The sequence below is a fragment of the Dreissena polymorpha genome, chromosome 2, assembly GCF_020536995.1.
Source record: "Dreissena polymorpha isolate Duluth1 chromosome 2, UMN_Dpol_1.0, whole genome shotgun sequence".
NCBI classification, from domain to species: domain Eukaryota; kingdom Metazoa; phylum Mollusca; class Bivalvia; order Myida; family Dreissenidae; genus Dreissena; species Dreissena polymorpha.
Genome location: NC_068356.1, coordinates 47,104,536 through 47,118,816, shown reverse-complemented (window position 1 = coordinate 47,118,816; position 14,281 = coordinate 47,104,536). Strand labels below are relative to the sequence as shown.

The 14,281-nt window shown below is 35.7% G+C and overlaps 1 long non-coding RNA gene across 1 annotated transcript; it reads right to left on the bottom strand.

The window, feature by feature from the left end:
• Positions 1 to 4,421: 4,421 nt before the first annotated feature.
• LOC127870271 (uncharacterized) lies at positions 4,422 to 6,943 on the bottom strand. The gene is made up of 3 exons (XR_008044733.1): positions 6,925 to 6,943; positions 6,630 to 6,746; positions 4,422 to 4,612 (listed from the first exon to the last, which is right to left on the bottom strand). It is a non-coding gene; the product is annotated as an uncharacterized LOC127870271 (long non-coding RNA).
• Positions 6,944 to 14,281: the final 7,338 nt, after the last annotated feature.

Genomic DNA, 14,281 nt, shown 5'->3' with positions numbered 1-14,281 from the left:
CGGAGAGAAGGTAGAACAAATGCAAATACATCTGTTACACCGAAACTGAGTTGAAACGCTACGTTTTTGCTAAATATATGTATTTATCTTCCATATGCTAATAATGTTTAGCGAAAGCTAAATACAGATATAATTTGCATAACTCGCGACGCTGCAATGATTTTCGACCATTGCATGTATTTATGATCATTTATATATTATTTATCGATTCAATACCGATTTTTACCAGGTTTTTGATGTCAACCTCGATACAAAATATATTTCAATGAATTTATGTAAAGTTTATTTCTCGCTATACGATTTATATGCAAAACAACGATGGACTGTCACTTTAAAGTCTATCGGAAATACGCATAAGTATCGTCATAATAGTTAAGAAGCCTAAAACTACTTTTCGTATTGCTGTCGAAACCTCCATCGTGTACGTTTAACATGAGACGAATTCGGGTCGCTTTTGCGATTGTAAACGACTGCATATAGATACATCAATAAAAATTGATACTTTAAAGATTGGAATAAGTATGTAACTTATTCACGAAGGAGAGTAAGAGATTGTTGCAGATTGTAAATCCTTTGCCAATGGTTCAAGACGGATAAAACGTTTCATTTAACGTTTTGTGAATTAACCCGCTGGTCGGAAGAAAAATGCGTTACGCATTGCAATAAATGGGGCTACGTTTACATTTTATTACAGTTTAACTATTTAATGGTTTAAATTTTATCACAGTTTACATATTTAATGGTTTCAAAGGTAAAATGCATTAAATATTGTTCATGTGTTTTGTGGATTTCCAAATCACATTAGAGAACATTGTTGCATATTGATATATCCTGTACCGGATTACTCAAAGATCTATCTGTAAGCAAATTCTTGTTATCGCAAGTTCTCGTCGACCCTCGCGGCTCGCGAAATTTAAGCCACTTGATAAACCAGGTCGTCGGTTCATAACTAATGGCGGTCAATAAAAAAACACAACATGTTAGCATTATGTGAACGTATTTTCATCAGGTACCAGTTCATGTTTTTGTTAAATATTTTTATCTTTGATTATGGCGGTAAAATCAATTTGTATCTTCATAATTTTTAGATTAAAAACACGGAATACATTAGGTCATTTTTCCATTTAACATCTTTTATCAAGTGTCATCATATCTTGATAATATTTTTAGACATGTACAAGCATGTGTTGCAACATGCATACCAAATAACGCTATATAATCCGAACAGGGGACAGCGTCGCCATATCTCAATTCTCTAATAGACCGGAATTCCATGCACACTAGTAACTTGTGGTAGCTTTATAATTCCGTTAATGGCGTTTTAAAAACAATTGGCAGTCTATCGTTTTATGTAAGAATAGCATTTATTTATAAATAGTAAGTACTTTTTTATGTTTAAAGTGACATCAGCCTTCTAAACAAGTTTCGTTTTACACTATAAACACTATTTATGTCGGCTTTGGTTAAGTTAATTTCTGTTCATTAACTGAAACATACAAATTTTTGGAGATCTGTGAACTACTATTATAGAGCAAATCAGTTCTAGTAAAGATGCCTTAACAAGTATTCGATGATTTTAATATTTTTATTATATTTTGCATACTGGGTAAAGATAAAGAAAGAAAAACAACACTAAACATATATAACATGTATTATTGTATTATACAATAAGCAAGCGAAAGAGTAATGTGTATGTGGCTGACCAATAATACTTTATGTAGCCCTATGGTGTAGTTTAAGATATCAACCGTACGGCCAGATATCGCTTATGATTTTCATGCAACTGTATTAGTATCTTTTGAATGCCTACTGAATAAGCTGCCGATAGAACAATGAAGCTCAATCTTTGGAGTCCGGTTTTTGTGTCAAATCTGACAAATGCATGATGCATGACGCAAAAACACGAGCTGAACATACAATTTGTTTATTTAAATTCGAAACTTGTTCGACGATGTACTCCTAACACTTTTCAACGAAGAACATCGTAATTTTCATGTTGTGTTTGCAATGTTATGTATTTTTGCATGCGCAATGATAAAGTCATCACAAATTGTTTTAAGATTAAGCGAGCATGGAGTTTTCAGTGTGAGCTATTATGATCACCCGTTGTCTGGCGTCAATCATCGTCCGTCGTGCGGTGTACGACGTGCTTTGTTAATTGCACCAATCTATAGGCCACAGTTTTGATCCAATCTTGATTAAGCTCGGTGAGAATGATCATCTTGATAATATCTAAGCGATTTTTAATCTGGCTCACATCTGTCCAAAAAGTAGGTCACAAGATTAAATTTTGAAGTAAAATTGTAACCTCTACAGATGACACACCCATCAAGAATTTAAATATTGACTATATCTAGATCGAATATAAATCTTAGCTATGTCCGTCAAAAACTAGGTCACAAAGTTAAATGTTAGGTAAACAGTGTTTTCATTCTAGAGGCACCATGTATGAAGCCATCTCTATGAAGCGTTGTCGGATTGCTTATCCTAACAATGTTTAGGCCGTGTTCGAATCTCGGCCATGTGCGTCTAAAACCTACGTTACCAGATGTTTTTTTAGCTCATCTACTTTTTGACAAAAATATATGAGCTATTGTCATCACCTTGGCGTCGGCGTCGTCGTCTGCGTCGCCGTTGGCGTCCGGTTAAGTTTTGTGTTTAGGTCCACTTTTCTCATAAAGTATCAAAGCTATTGCATTCAAACATGGTACACTTACTAACTATCAAGAGAGGACTGGACAGGCAAAGTTAAATAACTCTGGCGTGCATTTTGACAGAATTATGTGCCCTTTTTATACTTAGAAAATTGAAAATTTGGTTAAGTTTTGTGTTTTGTTCCACTTTACTCCTAAAGTATCATAGATATTGCTTTCATACTTGGAACACTCGCAAACTATCATAAGGGGACAGTACAGGACAAGTTGCATAACTCTGGTTGTTATTTTGACGGAATTATGGCCCTTTTTAGACTTAGTAACTTTGAATATATGGTTAAATTTTGTGTTTAGATCCACTTTACTTCTAAAGTATCAAGGCTATTGCTTTCAAACTTCAAATACTTTCATGCTATCATGAGGGTACTGTACCTGGCAAGTTGAATTTACCTTGACCTTTGAATGACCTTGATTATCAAGGTCAAATTATTAAATTTTGCTAAAATTGCTATAACTCCTTTATTTATTATTAGATTTGATTGATACTTTGACAAAACAACTCTTACCTGACATACCACAATAGACTCCACCGTAACCATCCCCCACGCCCCACCCCAGAATCCCCCCTCCTCCCGAGATTATTTTTCCTTTTTTTGAAAGAACATCTAATAAATTACCACACCCTCGCACTATACCCCCGACCCCCCCGTCCCGAACCCCCCCCCCCCCAAAAAAAAAAAAAAATGTTTTTTTTTTTTTGAAACATGGTTAAAAAAACGCAAATATTTATTTTTATTATTTTATTTTTTAAATACCGTCCAACCATCCCAACCAAGAATCCCCCCCTCCAATAAAAAAACATACTTTTTTTGCATTGTTTTTTCTTATTTTTGGAAGATAATGTAATAAATGACCACACACCCACACTATACACCCCTCTCCACCCCACCCCTCCCTCCTTTGTGATTGAAGTATTGAGAAAGATCCCTTCACCTTTAAGAAAAATAGATGAGCGGTCTGCACCCGCAAGGCGTTGCTCTTGTTTAGATTTTTTCATTCCAGAGGTATATTGTATGATATAATGTTGATGAAACTTGATTATAATGTTTACCTTTATAATATAAAAGCCGTGCTCGAATCTGGGTCATTTGTGTCAAAAAATATGTCACTAGGTCGAATGTTAGAAAAAAATGACTATCATTCTATAAACAAAATGTAGGCCGAGTTAAAATCTGGATCTCTTTTAAAAAAGTCACCAAAACAAATATAAGAAAAGCTATACTACATACCTAAAAGCAATATTGTTGACTGAATCTTGATGACACTTGTATAATTGTTTTAACTCAGGACTTCGTAACGTTATTATATCTTCCGTTGCATATAAGGACATGCGGCGTCTGGGTGTGGAACGGGATGTAATCGCCAAGGTTTAACTTAATGCTACTGTAAATGTCGTTCTTAAAATATTAGCACACGTGATGCATTGATTTTTTGCGTACTTTTATTAACAAAAGCAGTCTCTTACTCTGCTACATTTATATATGTTTTGTTATTTGAAGAAGGCCAATGTGATTATCAATTTTACCCGGCATGATCGTATTAAATCTACGACGTAACTATTTGATTTAACCAAGGTGGCTTTAACATCGTTCATGGTCATGTAATAAACAGTTGAAGGTAAATATGTGTTGCATGTGATTGTAAAAATCTAGCACTGACACTACAACCTAAACATTTACCGAAATGAAAAGAACAAGAACAAACACATTTTCAAACCTTATAGCCCCGATACTTTATTTAAGTCATCATCAATTAACGCAGATCACATTATTGTATGAACGAGCATCCTGCGGTTCTTCAGTAGCAGCGACATCTGTTGTCTACGCAGTGCCACCTCTTGTTGCAGGTTCGATCCGCGGTGTTACGGCAGTCGGTCTGTAACATGCATTCTGTGTTGGCTGAAATGTTTGATCACAACCCGAATAAACGATTGAGGAGAAATAATCGCATAACACTATGGCGTATACGCTTAATATATTTTTGTATCACGGCTTGTTTGCTGTCGGCTTTTTGTTTAAGTGAACATAATTATCACATGATATATCTACACAGTTGACGTTCAAAATCAATTACCATATACTTGTTTTTTAATTGGCATGGATGCAAGTTGGGGTAAAGTAGTAACCAGACCCATGGTGCAAAAGATCAACTATGGATCAGTAAACAGTTACTATGTCAAAAAATCTTGCTTTATGCTCCCAATGGCAATTTTCATTTTTGGCATTGTAGAGTAAATATAATATTATGTAATATAAAAAGTGCTGAATATACAGATTACACGGTTCCTTTAAATATGGACACTCTTCAAAAACGCTAATTTGAACGCATGTATAGATGAACGGAGTTTTCTGTGAACTGTGATTTCACTTAAAGTTTTTCAGATAAATAAAAGTTGAGACTTTATTTGAAACTGAAATTTTAATATAAAACTGAATGCTATGCCAACAAATTAATGCAGTCAGACATCAGCACTTTGAAAGTTGAGAATGTTTATAGTTCAGATCAAATTAGAAACAGGTAAATAATGTACATACAATAATATGTCCATTTTGTACTAATGGTGTAAAAGATTAAATACGTGTAAGATTTTACTGTCCCGAATACACAGAAGTTCGCCATCTACTGTTTGATAATGCTTGTAGTGTCACACATTCGATTTTTATCGATTTTTATAGTGATGTGGATAAATTAAGCTCCCTCTTGTCTGATGAAAGACTTGTAGTACATAAAACTGCTAAATCCTTCACAGCTATGATATAAACTAGAAGACATTGTTTGTCCCATTTTTAAAACTAAAGGACGTATGATGATTTCAGCTTTTTAAAAATGATGATTATTATCAGATGATGTACATGTATTCGCAAAAGTTTTATTTATTCATTTTTTATTTTACTATAATTACCATGATCATTTGAGTCGTGTTCTGAGAAAACTGGGCATAATGCATGTGCGTAAAGTGTCGTCCCAGATTAGCCTGTGCAGTCCGCACAGGCTAATCAGGGACGACACTTTCCGCCTAAACTTGATTTTCGGTAAGGAGAGACTTCCTTGAAACTAAAAAAACCATAAAAGCGGAAAGTGTCGTCCCTGATTAGCCTGTGCGGACTGCAAGGCTAATCTGGGACGACACTTTACGCACATGCATTAAGCCCAGTTTTGTCAGAACATGACTCATTTGATCATACTTTACGGAGATTTTCAAATATTATTTTTACACATGAAGCAAAGTCAGCAGTTTATAAATGGCTATAAAAAGTTTTCTTATATTATATAAGGGTATGCACAATAACTTGTTACATAATTTCGTTATTGCGGCATAAAAATATTTATAACTTAAATACTTAATATACATATTTGTCCATGATGTTGCTTGTTAGTTTATAAATTCGAATGTTAGGAAATGTAAGTTAAATTTTAAATACTCCAAGATATTGGATACTTACGTGCTTAAATAAATAATAGCACTAATATCAAATTTAAACTAAAGTTAAACATAAAATGGCCAATTAATACTGTGAGTCACTTTTTGTGATTTTGAAGATTTATTTGTTATCCCTTTGCATGCTGGGAAATTTGTCGTCTGCTAAAATGTCGTCTGCTGAAATTCTAAAATTAGCATTTTCTTTGATTTTTTTTCAAAGAATACTATCAGAATAGCAAACAGTTTGGATCCTGATGAGACGCCACGTTCTGTGGCGTCTCATCTGGATCCAAACTATTTGCAAAGTCCTTTAAAATTTGGTTCCCGCACTGAAAGAGTTATAAATGTATTCTCAACATGCATTTATGTATTTTAGTTTAAAGCGATTGAATAAAAACAAAAACCTTTAACATTTCCTTATATGTGTTACATTTTATAAGAATAGTATCGGTATTAAACAACGAGTAATCAGCATTATTGTGTGAAAAACTCACTTGAGCACGTGCAAATTTGGTTAACGCATTCCCTGTGAAAACCGTCTGCACAAGTCATGTGGGTGCATTCTGCATTTACGTTGTTGGTTGGGCAATCCTCCGCCATTTCCATCGTAACTGAAATAATAAAAAGAATACGCAGTTTTTTAAATTGCGAAAATGAATGGTACAAATACTAACTAACAAAAATATCAATGTTATATTACAAAAGTATTTCAAATAAATTTGCCAAGAGCGACAGCAATCAAGCAGGCAATGGTTTTCATGGTGGCGTTTGTTTTTGAATCCGACGAACCTTTTGTAAGACTGTTCTTTGATACATAAGGCAATACTTATATACTGATATTCAACGTCTCTGCGACACATGACTTTGTGCGAGTCTCAAATGTATTTATTCTATTTATGAAAAATCGTGAAAGCACTAAGTCACGTATCTTTGTATGATTCTAGATTTGTCATCTAAATAAGCGCTCACAGATTGATAGAACCCCTCTCATCATGTACTGAATGTCAAAATCATGCTTCTTACGTGGCTAAATATGGAATACGGTCATATTGACAGCATACATGTGCGTGTCTTAGTTTCTCTTCTCAATTTCATGTAAATTTAAACATATTTCTATTCAAATTTATAACGGTGAACTGATTATATATCGATGTAACATCACATTAGTTTTACGTATTTCAAAAGACACACACAGACATATACGCACGCAGGCACGGCATAGGGTGCTCCCATCCATAATGAAAAAAATAATAAAGGTATTTATTTACCACCAACCCACCATTTGATGATGTGCCATAATAAAACTCGGTAGCCAAAATATTTCCTAACTAGAAATGGCGCGGCAGAGGCCGACGCGTATCCCCACGCCGCATGTTTGACCCAGGGGCGCCCCAGGGTTGGTAATGGGGCAATGCATAGTTGAGATTGACCGTATTGTCATCAGAGAAGTTCAGTATCAATTAGAAGTGAATCGGTGTAGAAATAAAGAAGTTAAGTAAAAGGCAATTTTGGACGGGTGTGGCCTATGTGGGCGGGGCCCCCAGGGTTGGTATGCATAGTTGAGATTGATCGTATTGTCATAAGAAAAGTTCAGTATAAATTAGAAGTGAATCGGTGTAGAAATGAAGAAATTATAGTAAAAGGCAATGTTGGGTGGGAGTGGCCTATTTGGGCGGGGCGCCCCAGGGTTGGTAATGGGGCCATGCATAGTTGAGATTGACCTATTGTCATATGAGAAGTTCAGTATCAATTAGAAGTGAATCGGTGTAGAAATGAAGAAGTTATAGTAAAAGGCAATTTTGGGTGGGTGTGGCCTATGTGGGTGGGGCGCCTCAGGGTTGGTAATGGGGCCATGCATAGTTGAGATTGACCGCATTGTCATGCATAGTTGAGATTGACCGTATTGCCATAAGAGAATTTCAGTATCAATTTGAAGTGAATCGGTGTAGAAATGAAGAAATTATAGTAAAAGGCAATTTTTGGTGCGTGTGGTCTATACGGGCGGGGCGCCCCAGGGTTGGTAATGGGGCCATGCATATTGCGATTGACCGTATTGTCATAAGAGAGGTTCAGTATCAATTTGAAGTAAATCGATGCAGAAATGAAGGAGTTAATGTAAAATAACATAAAAAATGAGTGAAAATCTCTGACCCGACCCCGCCCCAACCCCCATAACTTTTGACCCAGGGGTCAGATCAAAACTCCAAATAGTGCAGGGTCGCACATATGCTCATAGCTACCATGGGTGTAAGTTTCAAGGTTCTAGTGCTTTTAGTGTAGGAGGAGATAGTTGCCAGGACGGACAGACAGACGGACGGACAGACGGACGGACGGCGGAGATAACCACAATATCCCCACGCTTTTCAAAAAGCGTGGGGATAATTAAATTAATATTTAGAACTCAACACGTTTTAGATTTCAAAAACAAGTTTTTTGTACCATATTCAGCGATTTTCTGACCAAATAAGCATTTTACAATTTGTGTTTTTGTGTCATATTACACAAGCAGATATCTTGGCTGTGAACATTGCTATTTGTTTAGTAAATTTGTTTTCCTTAAGCATCATAACTATGTGCACTTAACCACGTGTCATCTGTCAAAATAATGATTTTGTAAGTCAGTCCACATAGCAAAGTAGCTCACACAGTCAAAGAGAGTATGCACGATTTTGTCAAATATTCATGAATTTATATAAAATGTATAAAAACTTATTATACATATATTTCAATATAAATGAAAACAAGAAATGGCGCAGCAGAGGCCGGCGCGTATGCCCACGCTACATGTTTGACCCAGGGGCGCCCCAGGGTTGGTAATGGGACCATGCATAGTTGAGATTGACCGTATTGTCATAAGAGAAGTTCAGTATCAATTAGAAGTGAATCGGTGTAGAAATGAAGAAGTTAAGTAAAAGGCAATTTTGGACGGGTGTAACCTATGTGGGCGGGGCCCCCAGGGTTGGTATGCATAGTTGAGATTGACCTATTGTCATAAGAATAGTTCAGTATAAATTAGAAGTGAATCGGTGTAGAAATGAAGAAATTATAGTAAAAGGCAATTTTGGGTGGGAATGGCCTATTTGGGCGGGGCGCCCCAGGGTTGGTAATGGGGCCATGCATAGTTGAGATTGACCTATTGTCATATGAGAAGTTCAGTATCAATTATAAGTGAATCGGTGTAGAAATGAAGAAGTTATAGTAAAAGGCAATTTTGGGTGGGTGTAGCCTATGTGGGTGGGGCGCCTTAGGGTTGGTAATGGGGCCATGCATTGTTGAGATTGACCGCATTGTCATGCATAGTTGAGATTGACCGTATTGTCATAAGAGAATTTCAGTATCAATTTGAAGTGAATCGGTGTAGAAATGAAGAAATTATAGTAAAAGGCAATTTTGGGTGCGTGTGGTCTATACGGGCGGGGCGCCCCAGGGTTGGTAATGGGGCCATGCATAGTTGAGATTGACCGTATTGTCATAAGACAGGTTCAGTATCAATTTGAAGTAAATCGATGCAGAAATGAAGGAGTTAATGTAAAATAACATAAAAAATGAGTGAAAATCTCTGACCCGACCCCGCCCCAACCCCCATAACTTTTGACCCAGGGGTCAGATCAAAACTCCAAATAGTGCAGGGTCGCACATATGCTCATAGCTACCATGGGTGTAAGTTTCAAGGTTCTAGTGCTTATAGTGTAGGAGGAGATAGTGGCCAGAACGGACAGACAGACGGACGGACATACGGACGTCGGAGATAACCACAATATCCCCACGCTTTTCAAAAAGCGTGGGGATAATTAAATTAATATTTAGAACTCAACACGTTTTAGATTTCAAAAACAAGTTTTTGTACCATATTCAGCGATTTTCTGACCAAATAAGCATTTTACAATTTGTGTTTTTGTGTCATATTACACAAGCAGATATCTTGGCTGTGAACATTGCTATTTGTTTAGTAAATTTGTTTTCCTTAAGCATCATAACTATGTGCACTTAACCACGTGTCATCTGTCAAAATAATTATTTTGTAAGTCAGTCAGCATATCAAAGTAGCTCACACAGTCAAAGAGAGTATGCACGATTTTGTCAAATATTCATGAATTTATATAAAATGTATAAAAACTTATTATACATATATTTCAATATAAATGAAAACAAGAAATGGCGCGGCAGAGGCCGGCGCGTATGCCCACCCTGCATGTTTGACCCAGGGGCGCCCCAGGGTTGGTAATGGGGCCATGCATAGTTGAGATTGACCGTATTGTCATAAGAGAAGTTCAGTATCAATTAGAAGTGAATCGGTGTAGAAATGAAGAAGTTAAGTAAAAGGCAATTTTGGGTGGGTGTGGCCTATGTGGGCGGGGCGCCCCAGGGTTGGTAATGGGGCCATGCATAGTTGAGATTGGCCGCATTGCCATACGAATAGTTCAGTATCAATTAGAAGTAAATCGGTGTAGAAATGAAGAAGTTATAGTAAAAGGCAATTTTGGGTGGGTGTGGCCTATGTGGTTGGGGCGACTCAGGGTTGGTTATGGGGCCATGCATAGTTGAGATTGACCGCATTGCCATGCATAGTTTAGATTGACCGTATTGCCATGCATAGATGAGATTGACCGTATTGCCATGCATAGATGAGATTGACCGTATTGTCATAAGAGAATTTCCGTATCAATATGAAGTGAATCGGTGTAGAAATGAAGAAACTGTAGTAAAAGGCAATTTTGGGTGGGTGTGGACTATGTGGGCGGGGCGCCCTAGCGTTGGTAATGGGACCATGCATAGTTGAGATTGAGCGTATTGTCATAAGAGAGGTTCGGTATCAATTTGAAGTAAATCGATGCAGAAATGAAGAAGTTAATGTAAAATAACATAAAAAATGAGTAAAAATCTCTGACCCGGCCCCGCCCTAACCCCCATAACTTTTGACCCAGGGGTCAGATCAAAATTCCAAATAGTGCAGGGTCGCACATATGCTCATAGCTACCATGTGTGTAAGTTTCAAGGTTCTAGTGCTTATAGTGAAGGAGGAGATAGTGGCCAGGACGGACGGACAGACGGACAGACGGACGGACGGCGGAGATAACCACAATATCCTCACGTTTTTCAAAAAGCGTGGGGATAATAAAAGTTAAGAAGAACATGTGTCGAAAAATGCGAAAAAAGCCAGATATTTAATTCTGAATTTGAAAATGTCGCTACAGTCGAATTCGCCAGCATGTATATCATGCATGAACGATGTGAATTAAATTAAGTTTTACGGATCATTTTAATTTCCTGCAACGATATCTATTCAATCGACACACGAACACTCCGATCCTAATAAAAAGACGAATGCTCCGGTTATTGTAGGAAAATATGTACGAAATATCTTCGTCACAATCGGCTCGGGGCGCTAATTTGGCTTTGCTGCATTTTATGAAATTCGCCTTCAATGTATAATTGTTCTCGCCTATTTTGTGTTATTGTAACATATTTTTATCAATATTATGCAATTTAACACATATAAAAATCGCGCATACTCTCTTTAAATCCCATTAATACATACATATACTTTATTATATCTTATATTTGCTTTCTTACTCCGTATAACCATTCAAGAAGTCTCCATTGTGTGTTGCGTGTAACTAAGATAAAATATATGTAGGACTTTTGAATAAACATTAAATAAAATGCTATAAGATGCCAGAAAAAAATGAAAATAACATTAATTCAACAACTGTACTTAGACAAATTGGAGTTATGATTGCAAATACTGTAAAACAATAATAATTCTTGATATTTCCATCAGATTCCAGTTGTTATCTCAAATACCTTATGTACAATTACTCTCACTGATGAGAATTCGAACTTTCAGTCAATATCTGTCTCAGAGTCAGCTTTATATCACACTAAATAGTTAACTAAGAATTTATTTTGAGAGTTACTTGAACTGTATAGATAGTGAAACACGTGGAATAGCATCAAGTAGATCCCGATTTTCTTCGCATCTTTATAAATAGAAATAGGAATAATATTAATCATATTATTTATAATGTTACAAATTGTATTATCATTGCATAAAACGCTTATGATGTTGTTAATTTACATGTATGACAGTTAATACATTTTAGCCTTTGCAATATCATTAATAGCATATGCTTACGAGACATTGCCACAATAGAGATCAATTAAAAACACAACGTTGATACAAGTGGTAATCTTCGACAGTTATAAACGGCATCTTCGTGAACATGTACGAGTCTGCTGTCAAACCACAGTGTTTCATGAAGTTTTCATCTAATAGTTCAACTTCATTCCTTTAAGTAATTTTGAGAATGACGTTTTGGCTAGTAATGGCTAATATTGAATATATATACTGTTTATATGCATTACATGTACAACTTGTAAAACAGTAGGTAATTCATGAAACAGCTAATCTGCAAATGATGTTAATGGTTACCGTGCACACTGTTAACCTATCATAAGCGTTAAATATTAATATATACTTGGAGACTTTTCTAACGCAACACGTATTCAAATCAATATAGCTCCCTTATTTTCGAACGGATTTTGTTGAAATTCGGAATCAAACTTATTCAACACATATCTAATCATTCGTGGAAATTTAATTGAAATTGATCAACATTAAAATATCAAATATATCAAATTAAAAAAATCTTTGAAAAAATGTAAAATTCGCAAAATCGTACATTATAAAATAACAATGTGTAAACAAAACCGCATTAACTTACACGTCTTAATACCGACCGGCTTGTATTATTGCGCTCGTACGAGCAATATTGTTTTTCTTATTAATGTTATGCTTTTCTGGTGTAAAACCCCACCTAGAATGATGAAATTGAAATTAAATTTGATTAATATACCGCGCTGTACTACACGTGATGACTTTTCGAACGCAGACTTTTTCAAACTTATATATATATATCTCAGTCATGAGTGAATATTTTGATTTAAAATTTAAGATGTGATCATTTGTTCACAAAATGCACAAGCAAATGATGAAGCCATTCATCCGTGAAGATTGGATGCTTCAGCAAACGGGGAAGGTAGCCTGCAACATGCCGATTGCGCTGTTGCGCTCCTGAAATTTTATACGAGACATATTGATTTTTAAATTAATTTTATGTTTTCCTAGAGTATCAACCCATCTAAAATGAAGATATTGAAATAAAATTAGAATCATATCGCGTATCATCAATTCACGTGCAAAAAGATGAAATCACATCTACCCCACGTGCAAAAGCGCCTGATTGTTACGGATGAATGATTTTAATCGTAATCTTGCACAAAATATAGTCAAATGATCACATGTGAAATGTTAGAAAAAAATCTTAATGCATAACTGAGATATTCAAGTTTGAAAAGTGTTGCGTTAGAAAAGTCTCCAAGTGTGCTTCTGTTTTGAGAAACTGTGGGCTATCTGGTCTCTGGGATACATTTTACATTTTACTTACATCGAGCGATACTCTCGAATATGCTTGGACATTTTTTACCAGGGCTGCACCTACCAACACATGCGTTGCCATTAGAATACAGACTGTTTTTTGCGTTAGTTTGCTTCTATATTAAGGTGATTGTTGTAAATCACACTAGTTGTATTATGTGCCTGTTGCGTGTTTGTTAACTAATTTTTACTATATTCTGTGTTATCAGTCAAAGAATTAGATGGCGATTACAGATAATGATTTGAACTAACTGATAAATTTCTCTTAGTTAGCTAAGGTATATTATCAATGTTGCTTGAATCAAAATGATGTAAAAAGAACACTAAACTGTAAATATTACGAGGTAATACTGATATCTACTTCAAGTCATCGATTTTTTTCGGCACCATCTTAGTCTTGAGCTGTTTATGCTAAGTTACTGTCACCGATCCAAAGAACATAAAGGATGAAAATGAATATTGAATATTAATCATTATTTGTTTTTATTTTGACTATGATTACTTTTCATATAATGATGTATGTACAACTGTCAAAGGTGTGTTCTACAGGTTATTTTACTCGCGATCACAGGTTTTGACACAAATATTTAAAACTTTGAAAGAGTTGAGCAAGTCCTAAATATTGTGATTTTCATCCATTTTTTGTACAGCTTCTCTCTAACTGGCATCATGTAATAGAGGTTTGGAAAACAATATCCTGATACTTTC